Source organism: Ctenocephalides felis, unplaced genomic scaffold (genome assembly GCF_003426905.1).
Source record: "Ctenocephalides felis isolate EL2017-DRISC unplaced genomic scaffold, ASM342690v1 CF-g0.4_SCAFFOLD_00845, whole genome shotgun sequence".
NCBI classification, from domain to species: Eukaryota; Metazoa; Arthropoda; class Insecta; order Siphonaptera; family Pulicidae; genus Ctenocephalides; species Ctenocephalides felis.
Genome location: NW_020536999.1, coordinates 52,265,312 through 52,283,747, shown reverse-complemented (window position 1 = coordinate 52,283,747; position 18,436 = coordinate 52,265,312).

Sequence of the window (18,436 nt, the reverse complement as noted above, 5' to 3'; positions counted from 1 at the left end):
ATTTAATTTATAAAATAACCTGTTATCAATATACGTCTTAGTTTCAGTTTTAATTTGGTCAGAATTAATTGACCTATTTGATTGTCAAAAATAGAAAGGAGCATTTGCTGAGTTATTTAATCATTTTTTTTATAGTCTATTTAGTTATTCTTTTTATACATTGTCAATTTTAATATCGAATTAAATATAATGCTTCACATTCAACGATTCTGAATCCATCTCTGAGGAATTTTTTAAAAGTCTACTTCTACATTTTCATTGCTGTTGCAAATCTAATGCAAATTATGAGACCAATTTAATATCAAAACTATTTCTACTTTAATTTAATAATTAGAAGGAATTTTAATATAAGCGCATTTTTAGCAATGGCGCTAATTTCATATAAATCATTCGACCTTTTTTCAATGTTTTCATTAAATAATAATACCTAAATTTTATAAATTTACCCAGAATCAGCGTATATTTAGAACTTTCGAACATTTTTGAACTCTACGTTCTTTTTAAACTGATCTGTAAAGTATAAAATGGCCAGATATATCTTATAATTTTCTTACGTTAGAATCACAAATATTTGAATTGTTGTTTAGACGTCTCATTTCTCATGTTTATACCTAAAATTTTGAATAATTTTATACTAAACTATAAAAGTTTTAAATGAGATTCGTACTTTTAATAAGTATACTTATCAGAATTTTGAATTTCATTCAAAACTTACATAGTTTACTATAAAATTATTCAAAACTTTGGGGATAAAAATGTGAAATGAGATCTATAAACAACACATTAAATATTTGTGATATTTAATTTATATAATAAGTATACTTATCAGAATTTTGAATCTCATTTAGAACTTCTATAGTTTAGTACAAAATCATTCAACATTTTGGGAATAAAAATGAGAAATGAGAAATCTCCAACAACACTTTAAATATTTATGTTTTTAACATGAAGAAAATCCTTGGAGTATCTTCATATATCGAAAAATCAAAACTAACTTTCAAGTAATCTGTAATTCAATTATTCAAAAAATATTTTACTTCTATTGACAAAATGAAGAGCTGATTACATTTTTGAGAAGGCAGGACTATTAGTTTCGGAAATCGAGTGAAAGAAGTAAATAAAATTCCATTAAACAGTCAAAAATGATTGTTAGGTATATGCACATCAAATTAATAGATATTTTATACAGATTTTAATAATAAGTACAAATTTTGCTTACATCTCTATGGGTTCTGTACCAATGTTTATCCGTTTTACTGAGTCACGGCGCTTACGCGTTTCGATATTTTTTCTCTAAAACAGCTATGTGGAGCAATTGCTTTGAAAAAAAAACAAAGTTCAAAATATAAAAGAAAAATAAAACTTCAATGTTTTTCTTCAAAAACTTCAAAGTTCTCAAAAATCTCAAAAAATTTGAAGCTTTTTTTGTACTATGTCAAACTTCAGTCACGGAAAGTTTCAGCAATTTTCCTTAAGGTACTATGCCATGCACCACTAGTTTTATTCTGGGACAGAAATCAGAAGTATTTTTATTGTTCTATCAGGTGTTATGATATAGTTCCTTATAACCTAGGATTATTGTAAAACCACCCAATGGTTGTCCATTCTGTTCGAGATTAATCAGATTCGATTTCAATCAGATATACATATCGAAGGCTAATTCCAATCGAGGTCATAATTAGATCACCATGGCAATATACATAACAATACTAGAAATCAGCAATCCTAGAAAGGAATAGAACCTGGTCTTGCAATATGTGGTAGCAACATCTAACCTCTCACGATGGAGGCACGGATAAGCTTAGTTACCAGTATAACAAATGACCTAGTTTGTTATAGTCTGCAATTTGTTTAGAGAAATCATTATTCTAGTACTTTCAGTTATCAATGATAAGTTTTATCATTAGTTTGAGAAGTGTCTGATGTCGCACAATGTAGTGGTCGTATTAGGTGCTTTCGCTCTCAACGTTTTCATCGTCGGCCGTTTGTATGGCTAGGGATCACGATATAAAATATACTGGAGTAGACATTTGTGCAACGGAAACGATCCAGCAAACTATTTTCAGTTCTGTGCACATTTCCAAGCGAATATCGCACGACGGACTTTATTCCACTAACATTCAGTCCGAGCCAGATATGACTCAGGATATCATTTTAGAATGGAGTATGTTCTACTTTTGCGTCGATTGTTACGATAAATAAACGAAAACTTGAAAAATTATATATAGCTTAGTTGTCTATTTTCAAAAATGTCATCTATTTTCAAAATAAAACCTCAACTAGTGATGAATGGCATCGTGCCTTAAGGCAAATAGCTAAAACTTCCTGTACCAAAAATGAATTTTCATAAAAAAGATTCAACATTTTTTAAAACTTTGAAAAAAAAAAGATTTTTGAGAATTTTTAAATTTTTTAAAAAGGGACTTTTTTGAAAAAAAATTGGGAAGTTAATAATAAATAATAAATAATAAAATAAATAAATTAATAATAATAATAAATAAAGTTAATAAAAATTAAATTATATATTTACTAGAAATTATATTTGATGATACATTGAAAGTTTGTATGGTTACGTATAGATTAAAAATCTTTGATTCTCTAATATTCAATAATAACAATAGAATGGCGAATATTTTAATTAACTTTCCATAGGGTAAGTTAAAGTATTCGACCAAAAATCGAAAATGAAAAATTTTGCGTATCTTCACGTTTCAAAGGTTTCTGAACCCCTTGGAATTTCTTAGAGAAAAATGAATGTGTGTATGTAGTATGTGTATTTTACTCAATTTTTCGTCGATGATTTTGGAAGCACGAATTAGCTGATATAAATAATTCAGAAAACATTCGATTCCTATTGATGGGGAGACGTACTGATTAGTTTTCGGCAACGATAGGTCTAGCCGTTTTGGAGATACAATTCAAGTGTGTGCAGAAAATAGAAATTAAGTTTTTGAGAGAACAGACCATCCAATTTGAGTGATTTAAAAACATTTATAATGATGCGAAGAAGTGGTGATTAGTTTTTGGCAATGGCATGTCCAGCAGTTTTGGAGATACCGAGCCAACTCTGCTAAAAATGGCAGTTTTTAAGAAAACAAAGCATCTGATTTGTCTAATTCAAAAAAAAAAATATTCATGTATTGATTGTGTGAGGAAAATATTCATTTTTGGGAATGTCAGATTTTTAATTTATAATATATATATTTTTTTAATATCGAAAATTATTCGAACTTTAATTCAAACTCTAGCTAAAATTCTAAAGAACACTAATATATTTTCATTAAATAATTTTAACTTAGCAATTCAGTTTATATAGTTCTTAAAATTTTATGATATAATATCCTTCATTTTAACTCTTCTGCTCCTTCAAGTTTTGTTTATTTAATTTTCATGTAAACATATATAAACATCGTTCTCCAATTTAAAAACTCTTATATTTTGTCTATAAAATACAAATTATATAAATTACAGTTTTTATATTAATTTATTTGAAAACAATACTTAATATTATTCGAATATTATATTCGAAGTTTCAGCAATTTGCCTCAAAGTACGATGCCATGTGTACCACAAGTTTTATTTCGATTTATGCGACATATTTACTATATTACTTGCAAAATTATATCTTCATGTAGTTGATGATAACAATCTTGTACATAAAGTCAGAATTAAATTATAAATCACAACAATGTTCGAAACAAGTAGTTACAAACCAATATTTATTTTATTGCTGCAAAATGAAGTTGCAATTAATATATCGTAAAGGGGTTACTTTATATTTTTACGAGAACAAAAATAGCTATATGTATGTAGGTATTTATATTTTTTGAGTAAAAATTGTTGCAACATATACAAGCATTGATTTGCATATGTTGATGTGCGTAATTTTTTTGAATTTTCTAGTACAATTACTATTACATCTAGTTCGTACATAGCTTTAAATTTAATTCCATGTATTATTTACAAATTTTCGAATATTGTCATTTTTAAATATCAATTTCAGATGCTCATTTCATAAAATCGTACAATTTATTACATTCCGCGTGGTTACCATCGTCAATCTACTTTACAATGCTTTTATTTGTTTTTTATGGTCATTGCAATAAATTTTCGTAATATGCCAATTAAAACTTCCACATCAAATAGTTCATTAAAAGATAATAAAGTTTGAACTATCAATTTGAACTTTTATTAGGTGGAAATGTAACGTTCCACTTACAAAATTTATTTAAGAGAACGCTCATATATCTTTTTTATAACTTATAATTTGCATCTGTTGAGAATTTTTGTGAACTCATAGATTTCATTTCTGCCAATTTTGGGCTATTATCTGTGAATATCTTAAATCTGTTTGGGGTTCCCGTGTTTGTATCCAATTTTGGGTGACTTTATTCAAACCATAAATCTTGGCTTAATATTTATTAAATCTAAAATTGAAATGATCTATCAATCTGAGAAGTTTGACTACCTATCATGGCCGTCCCGATATGAATCCTTGTATCTGAAATGATCCTAGGTATTCTGGCATCTACAATTAATTGAAATGTCTACATATCTCGTATCTGACAGTAGCACTGATTGTAAGTTTATAGAAACCTAATATTAGGATATATGTGATTGTGCTATATAAAATTCTGCTGGACTTCAATAAAGAAACTCAACTGTAAATTTGCGGAACGTCTCATTTTTATAGATTTTCATTTATTTGAGGACCTTTTTCTCAATTATGTATGACGATTGTGCAGCTGGTCATAAATTTGGTACTGCGGATACACATATGTATATATTTAAAAATAAATGACAAAAGTTATAACAACGTTAAACTAAATTTAAATTAAAGTTACATTTCTATATATCACCTACCATAATTCACGAATCTGATATCCTTTTATTATCATTCTGGGGCTGATACTTACAATTCAAACAGTTCTAAATATTCAGACATAATTTAGTGTATAGACACCGCGTGTGACATAAATAGTGTACTACTTGCCTGCTTTATGAAAGCATTTTGAGTTTTTTCTCTGGAATCCTTTTTTTTCTGGTTGTTACGCGACTAGATTAAATTTGGACACGTTGATCTTTTGACTTGTTTAAGTTTTAAGACTTCTTCTTGGTCTTGGTGGTTTTGTTTTTCAAACCAGATGCAATACCATAGCCTAAATCAGACAATAGTAGAATCGATTTTTACTTGAAAATATATCAGGATATATTACATACATTTCCAACTGAAAAAAGTCATTCCTCGTTATTATTGCATCAAATTAAAATCATTAGTTTTAGAGAATTTTTGAGAATGCAATAGAAAAATAAATAAGAAGAATTTAATATATAAGTCATTGTAAAGTTCTGATTGTGAGAAGATTGAAGAGTTTTTAACCAGAGTGGATTATTCTATATATTATATATATATATATATATATATATATATATATATATATATATATATATATAGATAATCTGAACCTTAATTTACCTTTAGTTATTTTTATATTATTTTACTTGATTTTTTGTTATATAATTGTAATAGTATCCTCTTAGTCCACTCTGGGTTTTCGTAAGAAAGCTATAGATCCAGAACAGATTTTTTGCTGCTATTTGACTCATAATATCCATACCATATCTCAGTTTGCGCCGATTTGTGGGATGGTCCGCTCTAGTTACCAAATTCTCATATATATTTGAAGTCTTCCTGAGTCCATGACTTATAAGTCACGCTGTACTATTATAATGTGCCAATTTTATTTTATTTTATTAACTTCTCGTAGGGTAAGTTCTAGTAATCGCAAAAAATCGAAAATGAAAATGTTTTAAAGGTTTCTGAACATTGCCATACTTTAGAAAAAATGAATGTATGTATGTGTGCGGATACAAATTTTCGTCGACGCTTTCGGGAACACCGATCAACCGATTTGAATAAGTCAAAAAACATTCGGTTCGTATTGATAAGGAGACGTGCTGATTAGTTTTTGGCGAAGACAGGTATAGCCGTTCCCTAGATACGGAGCAAAAAGTGCAAAAAACGGTAACTCAATTTTTAAGTGAACGGAGCGTCCGATTTTAATAACTCAAAAAACATTTTACTTGTATTGACAAGATGAACAACTAATTAAATTTTTGGGAAGGCAGGTCCAGACTCTCAATAAAAATAAGTTTGAAAAATGTCATTTGGCGGTCAAAAATGTTTATTGGATATATGTACATCAATTTATCAGATATTTTATAGAGATTTTAATAATGTGTACACATCTTGCGTAATTTTTTTGGGTTCCGTACCAAGATTTTTAATTACGTTGCGGAAAGTTCCAGCAATTTACCTTAAGGCACGATGCCTTGCATCCCACTAGTTTTATTTTAATTTTAATAGCAATCAGAATACAATACAATTCTAAGAGCTATTCGGCTTATATCATTCACATATAAATTATTGTGATGAATGCTATATCGATAGTGGGAGAATCACTCCAATAAGCGATTCAACAATTCTATTATTATACACAAAGTAGTAGTAGTGTTTCAGGTCTTCAATATTATCTTCGGGCAGACTTCTTCAAATTGGTGTCTCAAGGATATGAATGATTAGAGAATTTGCATGATGTTCCAGTTTTTGAATATGTCAATTTAACTAAATTCATTAAATATTCAAAATAACAACGTTTTGAATAGAAAAATATATGTATCACAAGTCACAGCCAATGAATCTGACATCCTTCCATCATCGTCTCGAAGTGATTCCTTACAATTGAAGCTGTTCTTGGAATCCTGGCAAATGCAATTAATTGAAACGTCTGCGTATCTCGTATCTGACAGTAGCACTAATTGTAAGTTTCTCGAAACAACATAATGTTCGACTATATCCATCGTCGGCCACCCTGTAATGCGTCGTTCGATTACATATAACAATTACGTTTCGCATTCGCACATACGCACAAACGCACATATAAACGCATCCGATGCTACGTTACACATGTTGCAGGATGGCCCGTAATGATTGTCAGACATGTGTTAATGCTATTATCGGATGGCGACGCCGGGCTGATTTTCATAGCTCAATTAATATGTGCAAATAGTAATAACAATCCTGTTTCATGTCCGCAAACATCAACGTATTTCGATTCTGATTCTGTGCCCGTCGACGACACCGCAATTTACTGTTCAAACTGTTTATATTTTGTAAATATGCTATTGGTGGGCATTTCGAACTGTTCGATTGGTAATAGCTCGGTGGGTAAGAGTATATCAACCGGACAATTTGTTGCATGTGGATGAATATGTCAAATATATTGAAGGTAGAATCGATAATACAAATTTGAGTAAGTGTTTGTATTTTTTTTGTTTGAGCAAACTGAACTAATAGTTGAATAATTTGTTGTAATACCTTACTTAACTTACTGTTTTTTTACCCAGTTCACTATGGTTGACTATTGCACGCATATATACGCACTGTTTGATGTGAGCGCCACCAGTGGTGTTGTGCTAATATTTTTTTTGCCGGAACGCTAAAATTTAAAATCCGGTTCATAAACCGGTTCAAAAAATTTGATATATTTCGATAAGAACTCACAAATCTAATATATTGACTTTTTATATAATTAACTCTATTATACACAGCTAGTCTATACATTAAATTGTACAAGTATGAGGGAATCATTGAGTACATAATTTATATTCTTCAATGACATTAATCATATTTATTCTGGTATTATTTGTATTCATTAATACCTACAGGTATTTATTATGATATAAAAGTACTCAAGATTTATTACAATACTTTATAAGACCTAACCTAATAATATGATAGATAACCTATTACCTATCATACTATACTATATTATTGTATATCATATATAGATATCTATTATCTATCATACCATGAGATATCTATACCGTCATTAACTTATTATATACCCCCTACATACCTTTTACTTCTTATAAATACTACTGTCTAATTTATATATTCTATTAATAATATGATAGATAACCTATTACCTATCATACTATACTATATTATTGTATATCATATATAGATATCTATTATCTATCATACCGTGAGATATCTATACCGTCATTAACTTATTATATACCTGCAGACCTTTTACTTCTTATAAATACTACTGTCTAATTTATATATTCACCTATGTGAATAGGTGTCTAATTTATATATTCACCTATGTATTATCTCTACCTACCTATTGTCTATACCGGGAATTGAACCCGGGACCTCCGCGTGGAAGTCGCGCACCTTAGCCACTACCCTATCGGATACCCCCACTAATAATATAATATGGGACGCACTGTTGTTTCCGCGGGTCATTTTCTAATTAATTAGGTAATTAGGTGGCGCGACGACACGCGAAAAAAGACGGTTGATTGTAGCGTTACGGTGGTGTAGTGGATAAGGTCGTTGCGTGCCACGCGGCGGACCCGGGTTCGAATCTCGGTAGGGTTAATGTAGCGTGTAAGGGAAATTATAGGTAATAGGATATATAGTAGATATAGGTTAGGTGTATTCGGTATACAATGTAGGGATTTGAGAGTATATAATGAAATATAGCGTATGGTACAGATGTAAGGCGTGTAGTATAGAATGCAACGTATAGGCACACGTAAGGCTATAAAAATACATGAATAGGAACCTATGATGTAGATGTTAGCGTATAAGAAATGCGAATGAATGTAAGATTTAATTTATAAATATTATTTTTTCTATAAGAAGTTCATACACCTCAATTTGTTATTAAATTAAAAACGACTTTGATAAAACCAGTGGTTTTGTGCTAATATTTTTTGCCGGAACGCTAAAATTTAAAAACCGGTTCTAAAACCGGTTCTAAAACCGGTTCTAAAACCGGTTTTCATGTTTTTCCAGTTCCGTTCAAAAAGGAAAGAAACAAAAATTATTACAAAACTCATTTTGTGCACATATATGTATGTTTATTACAATAATAACATTTAATAAAAATTAGTTGAATAATAACTTATAAAATTTACTTATTAAATCATTTTCTGTATGTAGCGATGTTTTTATATTTTTTCTTGCCGGAACGCGTTCCGGCTCAAAAATGATTTGCCGGAACGACGTTCCGGCGCGTTCCGGCTCGACAACACCACTGAGCGCCACAGTTAACTGTTTAATAATGGCCAGTAATAATTTGTAGAAGTGATTCCTCGAAAATAAGTAATTACACTAATTGGCCATGGAATTGTTTTAAGGCAAATTGCAGGAACTTTCAGAATCGTAATAAAATATTCGAAGAATATTAAATGTTTTCAAATACAATATTGTTATTATAAAAAACTGCCTCTACCTAATCGTTCTTTCACACTTTCTATAAAAGTAAAATGTTTTTTGAATTATTAAAATCAGATGCATTGTTCTCTCAAAAACCCTAATTTTTTGCACATTTAGCTCAGCATCTCCGGAACGGCTGGACCTGTATTTGTCATAAACTAATCACGAATCATTCAATTGGATGGCATTTTTTCTCAAAAACTTAATTTTTAACTTCCCGTAGGGCAAATTATAGTAATCGCAAAAAAGTCCGAAATGAGATTTTTTATATATCTTTACGTTTCAGAGGTTTCTGAATATTTTGGCATACCTTAGAAAAAATTGATGTATGTGTGTGTGTGTGTGTGTTCGGATACAAACTTTCGTCGACGATTTCGGGAACACGGATGGAGCAATCTGAATAATTAAAAAAACATTCGATTTGTATTGATAAGGAGACGTGCTTATTAGTTTTTGGCTGAGGCAGGTCTAGCCGTTCCGAAGATATGGGTCAAAAAGTGCCAAAAACGGTAACTCAGTTTTTAAGAGAAAGGAGTGTCCGATTTGAATAAATCAAACATTTTACTTGTATTAACAAGATGAACAGCTAAATTTTCATAAAGGAAGGTCTAGCCATTTCGGAGATCTAACAAAAAAAGTAAAAAAAATGCCATCTGGCGGTCAAAAATGATCATTAGACATATGCACATCAAATTATCAGATATTTTATAGAGATTTTAACAATAAGTATAAATTTTGTTTACATTCCTATGGGTTCTGTACCTATGTTCATCCGTTAGACGGCGGCGCGGCGCTTACGCGCTTCGATATTTTGTCTCTATGCAGTTAAAGCAATATGATTGCTTTGAAAAAATGTTCAGAATTTCCAAAATATTTCAAAATAAATTTTTCTTCTAAAAGTTCAGTTCAAAAAAGTAGATTTTTGTCAAAAATTCATAGTTTCTCAAAAATCTAATTTTTTCAGAGTAATTTTTTTTTTCAAAAATGTTAATCTTTTTTACAAAAAATAATTTTTGGTACGGCAAATTCTAGCAATTCGCCTTAAGGAACGATGCCATGTGCCCCACTAGTTATTTTCTGCACTCTGTTGTTTGAAATGTTTGAATGTTTTTTGAAATATTCATATCTAGAAAATTGTATCCATACAAACACACACATACAATTACTCGATTCATTTTTTCTAAGGTATGCCAAAAATGTTCGGAAACCTTCGAATCTTGAAGATGTTCGTGAAAAAATTTCATTTCCGATTTTTGGACAAGTACAGTAACTTCTTAGGATTAATGATTCTGATATCTCTACATCGTTTAATAAAATATTATCAAATAGTTCAACAACAAAGCAGACACATTGTGAAATCAACGTTCAATAACAGAACAATTTCACGTGCCATAATTGAATTATAAACCCAGATCGTGGTATTAAGATTTCAGTTTGAAAGTGGAATGCCGTTAATAATAAGGTTGATCTAAGATATTAAGTAAGATTACCGTGAAGTTTCCACTCGTCTTGAAGCTTTGCAACGCAATCTAAACATTATCTCTTATTAACGCAGGTTCGTGTGTGTTTCGAACAAACAATAATATGCGAGCAATGTAGTGCACTGACATGCTCTTATGTTTGCATTGTAAAATACTTTATCGTTATCACCCCCATGATTAAAATTATCTTTTGAATATCACTTAATAGATAGTCTACAGTGTAGCCAACTCTATCTCTACACTATGAAGTACAAATCATAATATAATTTTCATTCTGCTTGATGATCTAAATGAGATATTAAATAAATTGTTCATAAAGACTCAAATAATTTAAGTACACGTTCAGTTTATGCTCAAAATGAACAGTGGAAAATGTCATTATATATCAATAGCAAAATCAAAAATCTTATTAATAAAGTATATTATGTCCATATTTCACGAGCTTTTTCATCCTTCAATTTCATCCCAAAAATTTTTATAAATTTTATACTCCTATGCTTTATTATAATAGCTTATTAGACAAATTTCAAAAATTGAATGAAAATTAAACTGAGGAACTACCAATTAAATAAACATAATCTGCATATTTAATTATATTATTAATATATAAATCTAATTACATTTTACCTCGAATACTATCAATTAAATTGCTTGTTACAATTTCATTCAGTCATTCAGTCATTCAGATAGTTAATTCGAAATTAATAAGATACCAAATATCATCAGGTGGATATTTAACGGGCCAATGCACATTTTAATATGTGATATATTAAATTAATCATTGATAAATATTGTCAATAATTTATTTACCTAAGAGATAACTCAATACGAAATATTTACAAGGCTATACGTTACTCATTTACAACTATACATTTATTATAAATTAACATACTAATTAATTTATAAGAATCAATCATATTAATTTGAAATTATTTTCAATCTATATAGTAATTATTATTTGTTGTCACGGATTATATTATACCAAGTAAAAAAAATCACTTAATTAGATCATCTATCAAAGCGCACAGCAATTTTGCCAAAAAATAAAGGATATAAAATATTGATATAAGTAAATATAAATGACTTTGAACAAAAATTAATTATACTATATATATACTATATTACTTATTTCTCATTTTTTTCAAAGATTCAACACTTCATGTACTCTTGATCTAGAATTTTGCCAGAAATATGTATCAGCAGAGTTGGAATAACTATTTACTTGATTTATCTATAGTGAAACTGATTAGAAGTAAAATTGACTTTTTTACTTGATTTACTTTTTATTTACTATATTTCACTGTTTACACCTGTGAAGGGGTAAAGTTTCAATTGGTCTATTTTAACCCACCCAAATTTTCATTTAAAAAAAAAACTAGTAGCCGATGGGTCAACTATTAAATCAATTCAACCAATCAGTCGGTGTGTTTATAATATGTATTTAGTATTATTTGTCGAAATATTTTTTGTAAGGATTTTTAAAAATTTCTGTTTAATTTTAAATTTTATTATATTTTTTAATTCCAATGATTAATAAATAGCAAGTGTCTAGGCAAAATTGCATATACGTATATTTTATGATTTACGTTATTTTAATTTTTTTTTAATAAAGCATAACTGATAAATTAAATGATAATAATGATAGTAAACTGCTAATGAAAAAAAAATTTGAAACAAAAAGTTAAAATGTAACGCACTTTAGTTGACACACATTACACTTGTCGCTTTTGTTCTTTATAATGTATGCGATTTTTTTCATCATTATTTTCCAAAACTGGTTTCAAATAACATTCTCAAGGGGGTTGTTTGGTTTTTTTCGATTTTGAGATGTTCTGATATTATGAAAGCTAAAAACCTTAGAATTATAAAAAAAATCCTCTCAATATCTATTTTTTGACGAAGTTATAGATATATATATCTCTATGTGTATGATTCTCTAAAACCGTTTTTTTCATCGCTCCGCGAGCTACGGTATGCCAGCTGCTCTCTTTTTCATTACACTGAAAATTTTGTAATATTCTATCATTTTGTAATTTTTGTTTAAAAAACAACCGCATGTCTCTATGATAAATACATTTCGAGAAAAACAAAAACAAATATCTTGCATTTTTTGTAAAAAAAAAAACGAACAACCCCTTAAATGTTGAAAATATTGTAAAACCAAATAGCCTAGCTTGAACAAAGCAATACATTACTTACTTTCATCGCAGAATATGCAAAAATATTATTAAACAAAGCCTCGGGCTTTGAGGTTGTTGTACAGTAGGTACTGGTAGGAATCCATAAATCAGCAACATCATTGCTCGTCCCGCTGTGCTATTTATATTGCGCCGGGTATTTTAGTATTCATATCGTAGATTTAATATAACCCGAGGTTGCAACATCCAAACGAAATATATCATAACGCATGTCAAACGGAAGAGAATGAATGTGCGGGCAGATGCTTCTGCGAAACGTTCGTTGCGAATAAGTTGCGATGTAGAGGAACTACACTTTTTCATATGCTGAGGGCTTCACGACGGCACGCGATAACATTTTATTGTTGCTCGAATTGTTTTTTTGAAGTGAAACTATTTGTGTTGTGAAAATTTTAACTAGTAGTGCACGGCTTTGAGCCTTAAGGCAAATTGCTGGAACTTGCCATACCAAAAAATAAAACTAGTGGTGTATGGCATCGTGCACAGGCAAATTGCTCGGACATCCCGCACCAAAAATATTTCTTTTTAAATTAGATTTTTCTTTAAACTTCGAAAAAAAAATATTTTTGAGAAATTTTAAATTTTAGAAATAGACTTTTTGAAACAAAAAAGAAAGAAAAACTTATCCTATGGAAAGTAAATAAAAAAAAGCTTCAAAAATTTTCCAAAAATTTTGAACTTTCTTCAATGCAATCCCGCTGCATAGCTGTTTTAGGGTGGGATTATCGAAGCGCGTAAGCGCCGCGTCATAGTCCAACTTGTAAACATTGGTACGGAACTCATACAAATGTACACAAAGTTTGTAGTTATTATTATAATATTTATAAAATATCTGGTAATTTGATATATATGCATATGTCTAAAGATCATTTTCGACTCCCAAAATGACATTATTTTTTACTTTTCTATTGAATCTTCAGAAATGCTGGAAACAATTAACTAGATGTTCATTTCGTCAATACAAGTAACATATTTTTTGAATCATTCAATTCGGACGCTTCGATCTCTTAAAAACTTGTTGTGCTTCGTATATATCACTGCTTTAACAATGATATACTTCAGCTTGTAGTTGCCTTCAGCGGAGATTATATCGAGGATATATATAATTATAAATTCAAACTCAAGAAAGTCCTTTTGACTTATAAATAATTTATTAACACTAACAGAACAACTTTTAATGAATATTAGATGTAGTTTGTATTTAATTGAATTTGGTAGTTTAGTATCGCCGCTGGTTGCCGAGAAGAGAGACTGAATCTTGCATGTGCATCATAGGGTTATCGCCTTCGGATATCTTCGGGTATCTCCGATACCCTTCGCCTGTCTTAGCTAGTGGTATGCATACTAACACAATATTCGATAGGGGTGTGAAGCGGGCATAACAAACTGAAATACCATTATTGCACTTTTGCCCAGTATATCTTCAAAACGGTTAGACCTATATTCGTCAAAAACTAATCAGCATGTTTCCTCATCATCAGGAATCGAATGCTTTTTGAATTATTCAAATCGGTTAATCCGTGTTATCGTAATCGTCGGAAATATTGTATCTGCACATATATACACACGCATAGATCAATTTTTTCTATGGTATGCCAAAATGTTCAGAAACCTTTGAAACGTAAAGATATGCAAAAATTTGTTGTCGAAGGTTAAAAATTTCGAGTACATGAAACTATTGATAATTTTCATAGAAATATAGAAACCTTCGAAAGTTTTGAAGCTTATGAACCAGTTAACTGCGGTGTACCCACTAAAGTGCGTGCACAATTTTATCGAGGTAAAGTATTGTTTATTGATGTAATGAGCCAAAAGTAAAAAATAGAGTAAAAAATTCTAAATATATTGAAATTTGATGATGTGTTTTATTTCTCTCTTTTCAAAAATTACTATCTAAATAACCAATGGTCAAAGTTTTATACGCATTACCAGTACATTCGACATTCACAGTTATCTGGCTAAATATATTATAATTCTCTTTTTTTAATTTTTGTTCCATTCCTCATCATTGTATCATTGTAGAAATGTAATTTTTTTCTTTTTTTTTAAATTTGTCATCTGGTTTTTTCTACCCCATTGTCGTGGTGGCAAGCAGATTCAAATGCCTTTTTTATTTTGAAGCGATTTTACGAAATATTAGCTACATTATTCAACCAAAGCAAAGTATAAATTTCGTTGGTACATTTTTTTACAGAAATAACATTGTATATATTATATACAGTGTTATTTATGTGAAAAATGTAATATCAAGGTTAAACCTTTATCTAGTATTTCGCCAGAAAGATTTATCAGAGAAGTTGGAATAACTATTTATTTAATTTAACCATAGTAAAATTGATTAGGAATAAAATTTACTTTTTTAACATGATTTCCTTTTAATTTACTATATTTTATTGTTTACACCTTTGTTTGGTAATGTTTTAGTTGGTTCCTTCTACCCCACTCAAGCGTATGTTATTATAGAGCAATAGAGGTTATATAAAAAACAGTTCAAACATACTTAAATCTGTATTTGCAATTACACAATTTAAGTCAAATAAACTTATGCTTAATCCAGTATCCAGAAGCCAATTTTGTGTTAGCTACTATCTGTATATATACTTTTTCCAAAATATGATATTGTTAAATCAGTTTTGACATATTTTATCTTTTCTATTATCATAAAAAGTTCTAAATAATCGATGCATTTTCTATTTTCCATTTTCAATTTTATCAAGCAACATGATCAAGATTATCCACTCAGTTGCAGTTTTATGCCCAGAGGAACGATTCCTTACGCCCCATGACGGACGGGCTATCTGTTATAGTTTCTGCGTACATTGTAAAAACTTGTTTTATGAACCTCTTTATACACGTTTAGCTGATATTTAGATATATAATGGGAAATTGAATATTTTATGTTTAATCTAATTAGATAGAAAAGATATATGCTATACCTCTGAAACAGAATCTGTTCGGCTGAAATGATTTATGGTAAAAAAGTGTACTGTTGTATACAAATATACAACATGGCTTAAGGCAAATTGTTGGAACTTTTTGTACTGAAAATTTAATTTTTTTAGGAAAACTTAAAATTTAAAAATTTAAAAAAATTCGCGAAAGGTTTTGCGAATTTGAAAAGTTTTAAAAAATTAACATTTTGATAAATTGTTTATTTATATATTTTAAAGTTTTTTAAAAAATTTGAACCTTTTTCAATGCAATCGCGTATATAAGCAAAATGTGTACTTATTATTAAAATCTTTATCAAATATCTGATAATTTGATGTGCATATTTTTGACCGCCAATGGCATTTTTTACTTTTTTTATTCGATCTCAAAACCGCTAGACCTGCTTTTCGAAAAATTTAATCAGTTTTTTTGTTTCAATACAAATAAATTACTTTTTGAGTAATTCAAATTTGGCGCTCGTTCTCTCAAAGAATCGCCATTTTCGGCACTTTTTGCCCTCTATTTTCAAAGCGGCTGCACCGGACTTTACAAATGACTAATTAGCACGACTCGATAAAAATCGAATGCTTTTTGAATCATTCGAATCGGTTAATCCGTAATCTTGAAATCGCCGACGAAAATTGTATCCGCACGTATATAGAGTATGGCAAAATGTTCAAAAAGCTTTGAAACGTAAAAATATATGAAAAATTTCATTTTCGATTTTTTGCGATTACTATAACTTACCCTACGGTAAGCTAAAAAAGTGAAAGAAAATTTTGTGGTCGCAGAAATTAGCTTTGTAGTACATTTTGTTATAAATTTCAGTAAAAACAAATATGAATCTGGGCTGAAATGTTGAACTAAATATTGCAGGCAAGCACTAAAGTCATTGGAAACTTCACCTTTTTATCACCTCTAGGTTTATCAAAACCAATCAGCGGAAAAAGCTATGAAAAATCTTTGTATCCGAACACACATACACCATTTTTTCTAAAGTACGCCAAAATGTTCAGAAACCTCTGTAACGTGAAGATATATAAAAAAAAATATTTTCGATTTTTTGCAATTATTATAACTTATCCTACGAGAAGTTAAAAAGTTCTTTTAGAAAGCTAATTTTGTGATCACAGAAAAGAGCTCTGTAGCACATATTATTATAAATTTCAGTGCAACTAAATATGAATATGGGCTAAAATTTCAATCTAATTATTGCTGACAAGCATTAAAGTCATTGCAAACTTCACCTATTTGTACTTTTATTCCCAGCATTGCATATTGCATTATACTCTAGGTTTATCAGAACCAATCAGCGAAAAAAACTGTAAAAAAACTATTGTACTAGAGAGGATTCATGAATCATCGTCCGTGGCAGCCGGAAAGCTGCTGTTATATTTTCAACAGAGTCAGATTGTGTAAAGGGACGAGTTTTCCTGTGACAAGAGAAAATTCACGAGAGACAGCAAACATTGCTGCTGATATTAAAAATGGCGAGCGTCGGGTTAACAGACAACAATAAATGAAAACACGAACAAAAACCACGACGGAAGCGGTTAGCTTGCCATAGAATTTTTGCGATCTGCAGTTATATAGAGGTTTTTATTAAAATTCTATCTGGCTTAGAGTATTTCCGACGTTTTACTAATGATTGGCAATTGTTGAGTACTCGTGTTCTTCCAGGGTGTACTATTATAAGTTTACTTTTTTATTTAATGCACTTCTTTATCTTCATGCACTTTTATTTAATCAGTAACTAATATGAAGATAATATATATCATTTATCATAAAAATACAAAAATCTTAGACCTATCGAGCCAACTATATTTCTTTACTTATGTCAACGTACAAGTATCTTATCTTCGCCTTGGTTTTATTAGTTAAATTAGAAGACTACAACCTTGTGGTAAAGTTTCATGCATCTCAAACTGTAATCGCAAAATGTTCCAATTACCAAAAGATTTGATTCATCAAAATATACAAATTTATTAGAAATTAATAGAAAATATACAAAATCGGATGGAAAAAAATTCTGAAATTATATCTTATGCGAAGACAGTGGTTTGGTTTGACCAAATCAGCGTGATTTTCAATTGATATCTTCAAGTAGTAATTTTTTATCTTTTAATTTCATGTTAGATTTTTTACTCACAAACGATTATTTTTATCTTACTGTTAATTATATTATACAAGTCAACGAATTATCATCAGAATTGATCAACGCTTCATAATTGTGTCTTCGTAATTATCAAACAACTTCTAAATTTATATATCGTTCATTTTTATAATGCAAACAGTTACAGCATTATAAAAATGCAATCACATACATTCGTGCACATGTTTCTTTTATTTTTGCGTCGAATGATTCACGTTTCTTTAAACTCCAAGAAAACAAAAAAAAAACGAACAAGATTTTTGCGCGGCAACATAAACTTTTGTTTCGGAATTTTAAGCATTTCAAAAATATTCCATGGAAAAACAAGGCTGAGTTATTTCTTCATAATTGACTGTATAAAAGATAATTGACTTTGTTTAGC